The following is a 15,512-nucleotide window of genomic DNA, read 5'->3' on the forward strand; positions in this document are numbered from 1 at the left end:
GAGATAGTTCTACAATGTTTAGTTTATTTTACCATTCAAGTATATGGGACTATCTTTTGCCATTGAAGTGCCAAGGGTAATGCAAAATGCAAATAATGATATACAGTGGGGGAAAAAAGTATTTAGTCAGCCACCAATTGTGCAAGTTCTCCCACTTAAAAAGATGAGAGAGGCCTGTAATTTTCATCATAGGTACACGTCAACTATGACAGACAAATTGAGAAAAAAAAATCATGAAAATCACATTGTAGGATTTTTTATTAATTTATTTGCAAATTATGGTGAAAAATAAGTATTTGGTCACCTACAAACAAGCAAGATTTCTGGCTCTCACAGACCTGTAACTTCTTCTTTAAGAGGCTCCTCTGTCCTCCACTCGTTGCCTGTATTAATGGCACCTGTTTGAACTTGTTATCAGTATAAAAGACACCTGTCCACAACCTCAAACAGTCACACTCCAAACTCCACTATGGCCAAGACCAAAGAGCTATCAAAGGACACCAGAAACAAAATTGTAGACCTGCACCAGGCTGGGAAGACTGAATCTGCAATAGGTAAGCAGCTTGGTTTGAAGAAATCAACTGTGGGAGCAATTATTAGGAAATGGAAGACATACAAGACCACTGATAATCTCCCTCGATCTGGGGCTCCACGCAAGATCTCAGCCCGTGGGGTCAAAATGATCACAAGAACGGTGAGCAGAAATCCCAGAACCACACGGAGGGACCTAGTGAATGACCTGCAGAGAGCTGGGTAACAAAGTAACAAAGCCTACCATCAGTAACACACTACGCCGCCAGGGACTCAAATCCTGCAGTGCCAGACGTGTCCCCCTGCTTAAGCCAGTACATGTCCAGGCCCGTCTGAAGTTTGCTAGAGTGTATTTAGATGATCCAGAAGAGGATTGGGAGAATGTCATATGAAACCAAAATAGAACTTTTTGGTAAAAACTCAACTCGTCGTGTTTGGAGGACAAAGAATGCTGAGTTGCATCCAAAGAACACCATACCTACTGTGAAGCATGGGGGTGGAAACATCATGCTTTGGGGCTGTTTTTCTGCAAAGGGACCAGGACGACTGATCCGTGTAAAGGAAAGAATGAATGGGGCCATGTATCGTGAGATTTTGAGTGAAAACCTCCTTCCATCAGCAAGGGCATTGAAGATGAAACGTAGCTGGGTTGTTCAGCATGACAATGATCGCAAACACACCGCCCGGGCAACGAAGGAGTGGCTTCGTAAGAAGCATTTCAAGGTCCTGGAGTGGCCTAGCCAGTCTCCAGATCTCAACCCCATAGAAAATCTTTGGAGGGAGTTGAATGTCCGTGTTGCCCAGCGACAACCCCAAAACATCACTGCTCTAGAGGAGATCTGCATGGAGGAATGGGCCAAAATACCAGCAAAAGTGTGTGAAAACCTTGTGAAGACTTACAGAAAACTTTGACCTGTGTCATTGCCAACAAAGGGTATGTAACAAAGTATTGAGACACTTTTGTTATTGACCAAATACTTATTTTCCACCATAATTTGCAAATAAATTCATAAAAAATCCTACAATGTGATTTTCTGGAATTCTTTTTCTCAATTTGTCTGTCATAGTTGACGTGTACCTATGATGAAAATTACAGGCCTCTCTCATATTTTTAAGTGGGAGAACTTGCACAATTGGTGGCTGACTAAATACTTTTTTTCCCCACTGTATAGTGTAGATCTCTTTAACTTATGACTTGGAAGATAATGCATGCTAATAATGCTTTCTAAATGCAAAAGTATACTACAATGTGAAAACCATTTCTGTGTAATTCCATATGAGGTGGGTCGTTTTGCACATTCCTTTTCTCTCTCTCTCTGAAATATTACATTTACATAAGTATTCAGACCCTTTACTCAGTACTTTGTTGAAGCACCTTTGGCAGCAATTACAGCCTCGAGTCTTCTTGGGTATGATGCTACAAGCTTGGCACACCTGTATTTGAGGAGTTTCTCCAATTCTTCTCTGCAGATCCTCTCAAGCTCTGTCAGGTTGGATGGGGAGCGTCGCTGCACAGCTATTTTCAAGTCTCTCCAGAGATGTTCAATTGTGTTCAAGTCCGGGCTCTGGCTGGGCCACTCAAGGACATTCAGAGAGGGATGGTACCAGCTTTCCTCCCGACGTGACGCTTGGCATTCAGGCCAAATAATTCAATCTTAGTTTCATCAGACCAGAGAATCTTGATGTGACGCTTGGCATTCAGGCCAAATAATTCAATCTTAGTTTCATCAGACCAGAGAATCTTGTCTCTCATGGTCTGACAGTCCTTTAGGTGCATTTTGGCAACTCCAAGCGAGCTGTCATGTGCATTTTACTGAGGAGTGGCTTCCGTCTGGCCACTCTACCATAAAGGCCTGATTGGTGGAGTGCTGCAGAGATGGTTGTCCTTCTGGAAGGTTCTCCCATCTCCACAGAGGAACTCTGAAGCTCTGTCAGAGTGACCATCAGGTTCTTGGTCACCTCCCTGACCAACGCCCTTCTCCCCCGATTGCTCAGTTTGGCCGGGCGACCAGCTCTAGGAAGAGTTTTGGTGGTTCCAAACTTCTTCCATTTAAGAATGATGGAGGCCACTGTGTTCTTGGGGACCTTCAATGCTGCAGACATTTTTTTGGTACCCTTCCCCAGATCTGTGCCTCGCCACAATCCTGTCTCGGAGCTCTACAGACAATTCCTTCGACCTCATGGCTTGGTTTTTGCTCTGACATGCACTGTCAACTGTGGGACCTTATATAGACAGGTGTGTGCCTTTCCAAATTATGTCCAATCAATTGAATTTACCACAGGTGGACTCCAATCAAGTTGTAGAAACATCTCAAGGATGAGCAATGGAAACAGGATGCACCTGAGCTCAATTTTGAGTCTCATAGCAAAGGGTCTGAACGCTTATGTAAATAAGGTATTTCTGTATTTTATTTGTAATACATTTGCAAAAATTTCTAAAAACCTGTTTTCACTTTGTCATTATGGGGTACTGTGTGTAGATTAATTAGGAAAAAAAATTAATTTAATCAATTTTAGAATAAGGCTGTAACATAACAAAATGTGGAAAAAGTAATGGGGTCTGAATACTTTCCGAATGCACTGTACAATTATCTGTAAGGTCCCTCAGCCGAGCAGTAAATTACAAACACAGATTCAACCACAAAAAACAGGGATGTTTTCCAATGCCTTGCAAAAAAGGGTGCCTATTGGTAGATGGGTAAAAATAAACAAAGCAGACATTGAATATACCTTTAAGCATGGTGAAGTTATTAATTACACTTTGGATGGTGTATCAATACACCCAGTCACTACAAAGATACAGGCGTCATTCCTAACTCAGTTGCTGGAGAGGAAGGAAACAGCTCAGGGATTACAGCATAAGGCCAATGGTGACTTTAAAACAGTTACAGAGTTTAATGGCTGGGATAGGAGAAAACTGAGGATGGATCAACAACATTGTAGTTACTCCACAATGCTAACCTAAATGACAGAGTAAAAAGAAGGATGCCTGTACATAATATAAATATTCCAAAACATGCATCCTGTTTGCAATAAGGAACTAAAGTAAAACTGCAAAAAAATTGGCAAAGAAATGAACTTTATGTCCTGAAGATAAAGCGTTATGTTTGGGGCAAATCCAACACATCATATAACTGAGTACCACTCTTAATATTTTCAAGCATGGTGGTGGCTGCATCATGTTATGAGTATGCTTGTCATCGGCAAGGACTAGGGAGTTTTTTTTTAATAAAAAGAAACGGAATAGAGCTAAGCACAGGCAAGATCCTAGAGGAAAACCTGGTTCAGTCTGCTTTCCAACAGACACTGGGAGACAAATAATTCAACTTTCAGCAGGACAATAACCTAAAATACAAGGCCAAATATACACTGGAGTTGCTTACCAAGACGACATTGAATGTTCCTGAGTGGCCTAGTTACAATTTTGTCTTAAATTGGCTTGAAAATCTATGGAAAGACTTCAAAATGGCTGTCAACCAACTTGAAAGAGCTTGAAGATTTATTTAAATAATAATGTGCAAATATTGTACAACCAAGGTGTGCAACGCTCTTAGAGACTTACCCAGAAAGACTCAAAGCTGTAATCGCTGCCAAAGGGGATTTTAACATATATTGACTCAAGGGTGTGAATATTTATGTAAATGAGAGACAGTATTTCTGTATTTAATTTTCAATAAATTAGCAAACATTTCTAAAACCTTGTTTTCACTTTGTCATTATGGGGTATTGTGTCTAGATGGGTGACAAAAAAATATATTTAATACTGTCACACCAGCCTTCGCTTTGGCTCCCTCTCCTGTCCAGCTCAGGTGGCCTTCTAGCTGCTGCCGAACCTAATGCTGGCAAACGCCTTCACTCATCAACCCCGGACATCATTACACACCTGGTTCCAATCCCCACTCTATCACTGTATATGTACTCCCTCTGCCATTTGTCTTTGTCGGTCATTGTAAATGTTACTTGTTTTCCTGAGAGGTATCGCTCCTACTATTTCCTGAGTACTTCATATTTTGCACTTTGGGTTCGCCCTTTGCCTTTTTGTTTAGGAAGATATATTTTGAGCACAACAGCGTTTGGGTTTCATCCCACTTTGATCTATGGTGCTTAAATAAATTCAGTAGTTCTAAACCTGCGACTGCCTACTTCTCTCTACACCAGTGACAAATACATTTTGATTTCAGACTGTAACAGACTGTATCCTTTAAACTTTTAGTAGAAAAAAATTACTGTTTTTCGTAAATGTTTTCATGGCTAGTTCCAATAGTTTACATGTAATCACTCTAAAAAGTCATACAGGTGTTCCCTGAAGTCTACTGATTGCAATGATACATAATATGATATTCTGTTTTGTTTCAATTGTAAGGAAAATGACAGGAAACCTGCTCCAGCTGTACACAATACTTTAGGTAAAGTCCCAGCAGAGAGACAGATAACCATTTCAGCCTTTACATAAAGTAAGTAAAAGTCTAAACAAAGATGTCTAGTCATTGTCACGATCGTCTGAAGGAGGAGACCAATGCGCAGCGTTGCGAGTGAACATGATGACTTTATTAACTTAAAGCAACCACGAAGAAAACAACAAATGACGATACGTGAAGTTCTAAACTGAAATACGACTAACAGCAACAAAGAAACAATAACCCACAAAACAAAGGAGAAAACACACAGAATATATATGGCTCCCAATCAGAGATAACGAGCCGACAGCTGACACTCGTTACCTCCGATTGGGAGTCATCGACCAATCACCACATGACACAAACAAAATGAAACTCACCCATCCCCAACACCACCAAATGAAATACACCCAAACACAAGAAAATGAACAACCCTGGCTCAATATAAACGTCCATAGAGCCAGAGTGTTACAGTACCCCCTAAAGGTGCGAACTCCGGGCGCACTCAACATCAGGACTAGGGAGGGTCTGGGTGGGCGTCTGTCCATGGTGGCGGCTCTGGCCCCGGTCGTGATCCCCACCCCACCACAGTCACAACCTGCTTCGGTAGCCTCCTCCCAATGACCACCCTCCACCTAACCCCACCTGGACTAAGGGGCAACCCCGGACTAAGGGGCAGCATCGGCCTAAGGGGCAGCACCGGGATAAGGGGCAGCACCCGGGATAAGGGCAGCACCGGGCTAAGGGACAGCACCGGACTAAGGGGCAGCACCGGACTACGGGGCAGTACCGGACTAAAGGGCAGTACAGGACTAAGGGGCAGCACCGGGCTAAGGGGCAGTACCGGACTACGGGGCAGCACCGGGCTAAGGGGCGGCACCGGACTCAGGGGCAGCACCGGACTAAGGGGCAGCACCGGACTAAGGGGCAGCACCGGGCTAAAGGGCAGCACCGGACTAAGGGGCAGCACCGGGCTAAGGGGCAGCACCTGACTAGATGGCGGATCCTGGCTGGCTGGCTCCGGCGGATCCTGGCGGGGACGGCTCTGGCGGATCCTGGCGGGGACGGCTCTGGCGGATCCTGGCGGGACGGCTCTGGCGGATCCCGGCTGGACGGCTCTGGCGGATCCCGGCTGGACGGCTCTGGCGGATCTCGGCTGGACGGCTCTGGCGGATCCCGGCTGGACGGCTCTGGCGGATCTCGGCTGGGACGGCTCTGGCGGATCCCGGCTGGACGGCTCTGGCGGATCCCCGGCTGGACGGCTCTGGCGGATCCCGGCTGGACGGCACTGGCGGATCCCGGCTGGGCGGCTCTGGCGGATCCCGGCTGGACGGCTCTGGCGGATCTCGGCTGGACGGCTCTGGCGGATCCCGGCTGGACGGCTCTGGCGGATCCCGGCTGGACGGCTCTGGCGGATCTCGGCTGGACGGCTCTGGCGGATCCCGGCTGGACGGCTCTGGCGGATCTCGGCTGGACGGCTCTGGCGGATCCCGGCTGGGACGGCTCTGGCGGATCTCGGCTGGACGGCTCTGGCGGATCCTGTCTGGCGGAAGGCTCTGGCTGATCCTGTCTGGCGGAAGGCTCTGGCTGATCCTGTCTGGCGGAAGGCTCTGGCTGATCCTGTCTGGCGGAAGGCTCTGGCTGATCCTGTCTGGCGGAAGGCTCTGGCTGATCCTGTCTGGACGGCTCTGGCGGATCCTGGCTCGACGGCTCTGGCGAATCCTGGCTGGATGACGGATCTGGCTGCTCATGGCTGGCTGACGGATCTGGCTGCTCATGGCTGGCTGACGGATCTGGCTGCTCATGGCTGGCTGACGGATCTGGCTGCTCATGGCTGGCTGACGGATCTGGCTGCTCATGGCTGGCTGACGGATCTGGCTGCTCATGGCTGGCTGACGGATCTGGCTGCTCATGGCTGGCTGACGGATCTGGCTGCTCATGGCTAGCTGACGGATCTGGCTGCTCATGGCTGGCTGACGGATCTGGCTGCCCATGGCTGGCTGACGGATCTGGCTGCTCATGGCTAGCTGATGGTGCTGGCTGGGAGGCTGGCGGTGGAGGCGGACCCCAGCCTCGGATTGCAGTCATCACCTCCAGCAGGGCGGCTCCCATCTGCAGGATCTGCTCTTTCTGGTCCCGAACCCGAGCTTCCAGTCTAGTATGGGCTGCGTCGGCTCCTGCTGATTCCATAGCAGGTGTATGATTCTGTCTGGCGGACGGCTCTGAAGGCTCATGGCAGACGGACGGCTTTGCAGGCTCAGTACAGGACGGGGCGGCTTATGCAGCGCTTGGCAGACGGGCAGTTCAGACGCCCTAGGGCAGACGGCAGACTCTGGCCGGCTGGCGACGCACATCGTGGACCTGGTGCGTGGAGTAGGAACAGACCGGTCCGTACCGGGAACACCCACCACTGGCCTTAACTGGGGATCAAGAACGGACCGGACCAGACTGGGAACACACTTCAGTCTCTCATGCCGTGCCACAACAACTTCCCTCCTTCCACTCGCCAATGGCTCCCGTACTCCGTTAGCCTTCTCTCCTTTTCTCCCTGTGGCAGCCTCCTGCTGCCCAGCTGCCCAAGCCATGTGCCCCCCCCAAAAAATTTCTTGGGGTTGCCTCTCTTCCACGGGCTTCCAGCCTCGCCTTCGCGCTGCCTCCTCGTACCACCTCCTCTCGGCTTTGGCTGCCTCCAGCTCTTCACGAGGGAGGCGATATTCTCCCGGTTGTGCCCAAGGATCCTTTCCGTCCAATAACTCTTCCCATGTCCCGACCTTAGGAGGCGTCCATAACTCCTGTGTAGGTAGGTCCTGTTGCCGCTTGTTACGCTGCTTGGTCCTTTTGTGGTGGGTTATTCTGTCACGATCGTCTGAAGGAGGAGACCAATGCGCAGCGTTGCGAGTGAACATGATGACTTTATTAACTTAAAGCAACCACGAAGAAAACAACAAATGACGATACGTGAAGTTCTAAACTGAAATACGACTAACAGCAACAAAGAAACAATAACCCACAAAACAAAGGAGAAAACACACAGAATATATATGGCTCCCAATCAGAGATAACGAGCCGACAGCTGACACTCGTTACCTCCGATTGGGAGTCATCGACCAATCACCACATGACACAAACAAAATGAAACTCACCCATCCCCAACACCACCAAATGAAATACACCCAAACACAAGAAAATGAACAACCCTGGCTCAATATAAACGTCCATAGAGCCAGAGTGTTACAGTCATATTGCAATTGCAGATTTAACCTTATTCTCAGTGGTGTAGTACTGTTATTAATTTTTTTAGGTGCCGGAGCGCATAAAAAAAGAAAATGAAGTCATAATTTCTCAATCAACGTTTGCGCCTTAGCCTGTTGAATAATATAATTTTATATTCATAAAATGCATCATCCAAATGCAGAATCTGCCGTTGCCTACACACATTGACTTGAATAAATGTTTGTACTTTTAATACCACCAAACACCAAATTAGGCCAACCTAATTTCAAAATAGTCCATCACTGTCAATCGTGAATGATTGATCATTTAAGGCCTAATTCTTCTCATTTTACGGGTGAAAAGTCAAAGCTGCCAACTATGCCAACCATAACCATTTGATCTCAATCAGTTTCATGACAATATGCATTTAGATCTTCTTGAGTGATATAAGTAAATACTCTTTCAGCGGATTTCAGAGCAGGTGATATTAACAAGCTACAGCCTAGTCTACCTGTATTGCTTCCATCAGAGCACATTTATCCTATGGCACGTGCTGTTTAGTGCTGGCCACATCATGAGAAAAAACGTGACCATTAAGCACAATCATCCTTAAATCTCATAAGAAATTACGTGGTGTTTTTGGTCTTACAGTTACGTTATAGTATGCTACGCAATACAGTGCATTCGAAAAGTATTCAGACCCCTTCCCTATTTCCACAATTTGTTACGTTACAGACTTATTCTAAAATGGATTAAATAAATAATGACAAAGTGAAAACCGAATTTTAGACATTTTTGCAAATATATTAAAAATTAAAAACAGAAATACCTTATTTACATAAGTACTCAGACCCTTTGCTCTGAGACTCGAAATTGAGCTCAGGTGCATCATATTTCCATTGATCATCCTTGAGATGTTTCTACAACTTGTTTGAAGGAATTGTCCGTAGAGCTCCGAGACAGGATTGTGGCGAGGCACAGAACTGGGAAAGGGTACCAAAACATTTCTGCAGCATTGAAGGTCCCCAAGAACACAGTGGCCTCCATCATTCTTAAATGGAATAAGTTAGGAACCACCAATACTCTTCCTAGAGCTGGTTGCCCAGCCAAACTGAGCAATCGGGGGAGAAGGGCCTTGGTCAGGGAGGTGACCAAGAACCCGATGGTCACTCTGACAGAGCTCCAGAGTTTCTTTGTGGAGATGGGAGAACCTTCCAGAAGGTCAACCATCACTGTAGCACTCCACCAATCAGGCCTTTATGGTAGAGTGGCCAGACGGAAGCCACTCCTCCGTAAAAGCCACATGACAGCCCACTCAGAGTTTGCCAAAAGGTAACTAAAGGACTCTCAGACCATGAGAAACAAGATTTTCTGGTCTGATGAAACCAAGATTGAACTCTTTACCCTGAATGTCAAGCGTCACGTCGGGAGGAAACCTGGCATCATCCCTACAGTGAAGCATGGTGGAGGCAGCAACATGCTGTGGAAATGTTTTTCAGTGGCAGGGACTGGGAGACTAGTCAGGATTCGAGGGAAAGATGAACGGAGTAAAGTACAGAGAGATCCTTGATAAAAACCTGCTCCAGAGTGCTCAGGACCTCAGACTGGGGTGAAGGTTCACCTTCCAACAGGATAACGACCATAAGCACACAGCCAAGACAACGCAGGAGTGGCTTGGGGACAAGTCTCTGAATGTGCTTGAGTGGTCCAGCCAGAGCCCGGACTTGAACCCGATCGAACATGTCTGGAGAGACCTGAAAATAGCTGTGCAGTGACGCTCCCCATCCAACCTGACAAAGCTTGAGAGGATCTGCAGAGAAAAATGGGAGAAACTCCCCAAATACAGGTGTGCCAAGCTTGTAGCGTCCTACCCAAGAAGACTCGAAGCTGTAATCACTGCCAAAGGTGCTTCAACAAAGTACAGAGTAAAGCATCTGAATACTTATGTAAATTTAATGTTTTTGCTTTGTCATTATGGATTATTGTGTGTAGATTGATGAGGGAAAAACACGATTTAATCAAATCAAATCAATCAAATCAAATCAAATGTTATTTGTCGCATACGCCGAATACAACAGGTGTAGACCTTACAGTGAAATGCTTACTTATAAGCCATTAACCAACAATGCAGTTGTAAGAAAAATAAGTGTTAAGAAAGTATTTACTAAAATAAACTGAAGTAAAACATTTTTTATATATATATATATATAAAATTAAAGATGATCAATAAAATAACAGTAACGAGACTATATACAATGCAAATAGTCCAGGTAGCCATTTGATTAGCTGTTCTATGGCTTGGGGGTAGAAGCTGTTAAGAAGCCTTTTGGACCTAGACTTGGTGCTCCGGTACCACTTGCCGTGCGGTAGCAGAGATAACAGTCTATGACTAGGGTGGCTGGAGCCTTTGACAATTTTTAGGGCCTGCCTCTGACACCGCCTGGTATATAGGTCCTGGTTGGCAGGAAGCTTGGCCACAGTGATGTACTGGGCTGTACGCATTACCCTCTGTAGTGCCTTGCGGTCGGAGGCCGAGCAGTTGCCATACCAGGTGGTTATATAACCAGTCAGGATGCTCTCGATGATGCAACTTTTTGAGGATCTGAGAACCCATGCCAAATCTTTTCAGCCATACCCTCTTCACAACTGTCTTGGTGTGTTTGGACCATGATAGTTCGTTGGTGATGTGGACAGCAAGGAACTTGAAGCTCTCAACCTGCTCCACTACAGCCCTGTCGATGAGAATGGGGGCGTGCTCGGCCCTCCTTTTCCTATAGTCCACGATCATCTCCTTTGTCTTGATCACGTTGAGGGAGAGGTTGTTATCCTGGCACCACACTGCCAGGTCTCTGACCTCCTCCCTATAGGCTGTCTCATTGTTGTCGGTGATCAGGCCTACCACTGTTGTGTCGTCGGCAAACTTAATGATGGTGTTGGAGTCGTGCTTGGCCATGCAGTCATGGGTGAACAGGGAGTACAGGAGGGGACTGAGCACGCACCACTGAGGGGCCCCCGTGTTGAGGATCAGCGTGGTAGATGTGTTGTTACCTACCGTTACCACCTGGGGGTGGCCCGTCAGGAAGTCCAGGATCCAGTTGTAGAGGGAGGTTTTTAGTCCCAGGGTCCTTAGCTTAGTGATGAGCTTTGAGGGCACTATGGTGTTGAACGCTGAGCTGTAGTCAATGAATAGCATTCTCACGTAGGTGTTCCTTTTGTCCAGGTGGGAAAGGGCAGTGTGGAGTGCAATAGAGATTGCGTCATCTGTGGATCTGTTGGGGCGGTATGCAAATTGGAGTGGGTCTAGGGTTTCTGGGATAATGGTGTTGATGTGAGCCATGTCGAGCCTTTCAAAGCACTTCATGGCTACAGACGTGAGTGCTACGGGTCGGTAGTTATTTAGGCAGGTTACCTTGGTGTTCTTGGGCACAGGGACTATGGTGGTCTGCTTGAAACATGTTCCACAAAATGTGGAAAAAGTCAAGGGATCTGAATACTGGATTCGGCTATTTCAGCAACACCCATTGCTGACAGGTTTATAAAATCGAGTACACAACCATGCAATCTCCATAGACAAACATTGGCAGTAGAATGGCCTTACTGAAGAGCTCAGTGACATTCAATGTGGCACCGTCATAGGATGCCACCTTTCCAACAAGTCAGTTCGTCAAATTTCTGCCCTGCTAGAGCTGCCCCGGTCAACTGTAAGTGCTGTTATTGTGAAGTGGAAACTTCTAGGAGCAACAAAGGCTCAGCCTGCAAAGTGATAGGTCACACAATGGGACTGCCGAGTGCTGAAACACGTAGCACATAAAAATTGTCTATCCTCAGTTGCAACACTCACTACCGAGTTCCAAACTGCCTCTGGAATCAACTTCAGCACAAGAGCTGTTCATCGGGAGCTTCATGAAATGGGTTTCCATGGCCGAGCAGCAGCACACAAGCCTAAGATCACCATGCGCAACGCTCGCCGCCATTGGACTCTAGAGCAGTGGAAACGCATTCTCTGGAGTGATGAATCACGCTTCACCATCAGGCAGTCCGACGGACGATTCTGGATATGGAGAATGCCAGGAGAACGCTACCTGCCCGAGTGCATAGTGCCAACTGTAAAGTTTGGTGGAGGAGGAATAATGGTCTGGGGCTGTTTTTCATGGTTCGGGCTAGGCCCCTTAGTTCCAGTGAAGGAAATCTTAACGCTACAGCATACAATGACATTCTAGACAATTCTTTGCTTCCAACTTTGTGGCAACAGTTTGGGGAAAGTCCTTTCCTGTTTCAGCATGACAATGCCCTGTGCACAAAGCGAGATCCATACAGAAATGGTTTGTCGAGATCGGTGTGGATAAACTTGAATGGCCTGCACAGATCCCTGACCTCAACCCCATCGAACACCTTTGGGATGAATTGGAATGCCGACTGCGAGCCAGGCCTAATCGCCCAACATCAGTGCCCGACCTCATTAATGCTCTTGTGGCTGAATGGAAGCAAGTCCCCCGCAGCCATGTTCCAACATCTAATGGAAAGCCTTCCCAGAAGAGTGAAGGCTGTGACAGCAGGAAAGGAGGGCCAAACTCTATATTAATGCCCATGATTTTGGAATGAGATGTTCGACGAGAAGGTGTCCACATACACTACCGTTCAAAAGTTTGGGGTCACTAAGCTACCTGCCTGGGCGGCAGGTAGCTTAGTGGTTAAGAGCGTTGTGCCAGTAACCGAAAGGTCGCTGGTTCTAATCCCTGAGCCAACTAGGTGAAAAATCTGTCGGTGTGCCCTTGAGCAAGGCACTTAACCCTAATTGCTCCTGTAAGTCGCTCTGGATAAGAGCGTCTGCTAAATGACATAAAATAAATAAAATAAAAAATAAAAACTTAGAAATGTCCTTGTTTTCGAAAGAAAAGCAATTTTTTGTCCATTAAAATAACATCAAATTGATCAGAAATACGGTGTAGACATTGTTAATGTTGTAAATGGCTATTGCAGCTGGAAACTGCAGATTTTTTATTGAATATCTACATAGGCGTACAGAGGCCCATTATCAGCAACCATCAGTACTGTGTTCCAATGGCACGTTGTGTTTTCTAATCCAAGTTTATCATTTTAAAAGGCTAATTGATCATTAGAAAAATCATTTTGCAATTATGTTAGCACAGCTGAAAACTGTTCTGCTGATTAAAGAAGCAATAAAACTGGCCTTCTTGAGACTAGTTGAGTATCTGGAGCATCAGCAATTGTGGGTTCGATTACAGGCTCAAAATGGCCAGAAACATAGAACTTTCTTCTGAAACTCGTCAGTCTATTCTTGTTCTGAGAAATGAAGTCTATTCCATGCGAGAAATTGCCAAGAAACTGAAGATCTCGTACAACGCTGTGTACTACTCCCTTCACAGAACAGCGTAAACTGGCTCTAACCAGAATAGAAAGAGGAGTGGGAGGCCCCGGTGCACAACTGAGCAAGAGGACAAATACACTAGAGTGTCTAATTTGAAAAACAGACGCCTCACAGGTCCTCAACTGGCAGCTTCATTAAATAGTACCCGCAACGTCAACAGTGAAGAGGCTAAACAATAACTTTTGTTATTGACCAAATACTTATTTTCCACCATAATTTGCAAATAAATTCATTAAAAATCCTACAATGTGATTTTCAGGATTTTTTTTTCTCATTTTGTCTGTCATAATTGACGTGTACCTATGATGAAAATTACAGGCCTCTCTCATCTTTTTAAGTGGGAGAACTTGCACAATTGGTGGCTGACTAAATACTTTTTTTCCCCACTGTACATGATCCAATTGATTGTATTTTCCACACTACCTTGACATTTTTTAAGCCATCATTAGGCTTAATATGTCACTTACTAATGAAGTTATGGCCAATTCAAATTACCGAACAGTAATTTAGGAGACATTTCCACCACATTTCTGCATAAAGTTTAAAGGACACATACATAAGGCATACTTGGGTCCTTTTGTGTTCTCCACACCACCTCAAACATGTTAGCCATCATTGGGCTGTATGTACAGTGAGGGAAAAAAGTATTTGATCCCCTGCTGATTTTGTACGTTTGCCCACTGACAAAGAAATTATCAGTCTATAATTTTAATGGTAGGTTTATTTGAACAGTGAGAGACAGAATAACAACAAAAAAATCCAGAAAAACGCATGTAAAAAATGTTATAAATTGATTTGCATTTTAATGAGGGAAATAAGTATTTGACCCCCTCTCAATCAGAAAGATTTCTGGCTCCCAGGTGTCTTTTATACAGGTAACGAGCTGAGATTAGGAGCACACTCTTAAAGGGAGTGCTCCTAATCTCAGTTTGTTACCTGTATAAAAGACACCTGTCCACAGAAGCAATTAATCAATCAGATTCCAAACTCTCCACCATGGCCAAGACCAAAGAGCTCTCCAAGGATGTCAGGGACAAGATTGTAGACCTACACAAGGCTGGAATGGGCTACAAGACCATCGCCAAGCAGCTTGGTGAGAAGGTGACAACAGTTGGTGCGATTATTCGCAAATGGAAGAAACACAAAAGAACTGTCAATCTCCCTCGGCCTGGGGCTCCATGCAAGTTCTCACCTCGTGGAGTTGCAATGATCATGAGAACGGTGAGGAATCAGCCCAGAACTACACGGGAGGATCTTGTCAATGATCTCAAGGCAGCTGGGACCATAGTCACCAAGAAAACAATTGGTAACACACTACACCGTGAAGGAGTGAAATCCTGCAGCGCCCGCAAGGTCCCCCTGCTCAAGAAAGCACATATACAGGCCCGTCTGAAGTTTGCCAATGAACATCTGAATGATTCAGAGGAGAACTGGGTGAAAGTGTTGTGGTCAGATGAGACCAAAATGGAGCTCTTTGGCATCAACTCAACTCGCCGTGTTTGGAGGAGGAGGAATGCTGCCTATGACCCTAAGAACACCATCCCCACCGTCAAACATGGAGGTGGAAACATTATGCTTTGGGGGTGTTTTTCTGCTAAGGGGACAGGACAACTTCACCGCATCAAAGGGACGATGGCCGGGGCCATGTACCATCAAATCTTGGGTGAGAACCTCCTTCCCTCAGCCAGGGCATTGAAAATGGGTCGTGGATGGGTATTCCAGCATGACAATGACCCAAAACACACGGCCAAGGCAACAAAGGAGTGGCTCAAGAAGAAGCACATTAAGGTCCTGGAGTGGCCTAGCCAGTCTCCAGACCTTAATCCCATAGAAAATCTTGGAGGGAGCTGAAGTTTAGAGTTGCCAAACGTCAGCCTCGAAACCTTAATGACTTGGAGAAGATCTGCAAAGAGGAGTGGGACAAAATCCCTCCTGAAATGTGTGCAAACCTGGTGGCCAACTACAAGAAACGTCTGACCTCT

The sequence above is a fragment of the Coregonus clupeaformis genome, chromosome 30 (genome assembly GCF_020615455.1).
Source record: "Coregonus clupeaformis isolate EN_2021a chromosome 30, ASM2061545v1, whole genome shotgun sequence".
Classification (NCBI taxonomy): domain Eukaryota; kingdom Metazoa; phylum Chordata; class Actinopteri; order Salmoniformes; family Salmonidae; genus Coregonus; species Coregonus clupeaformis.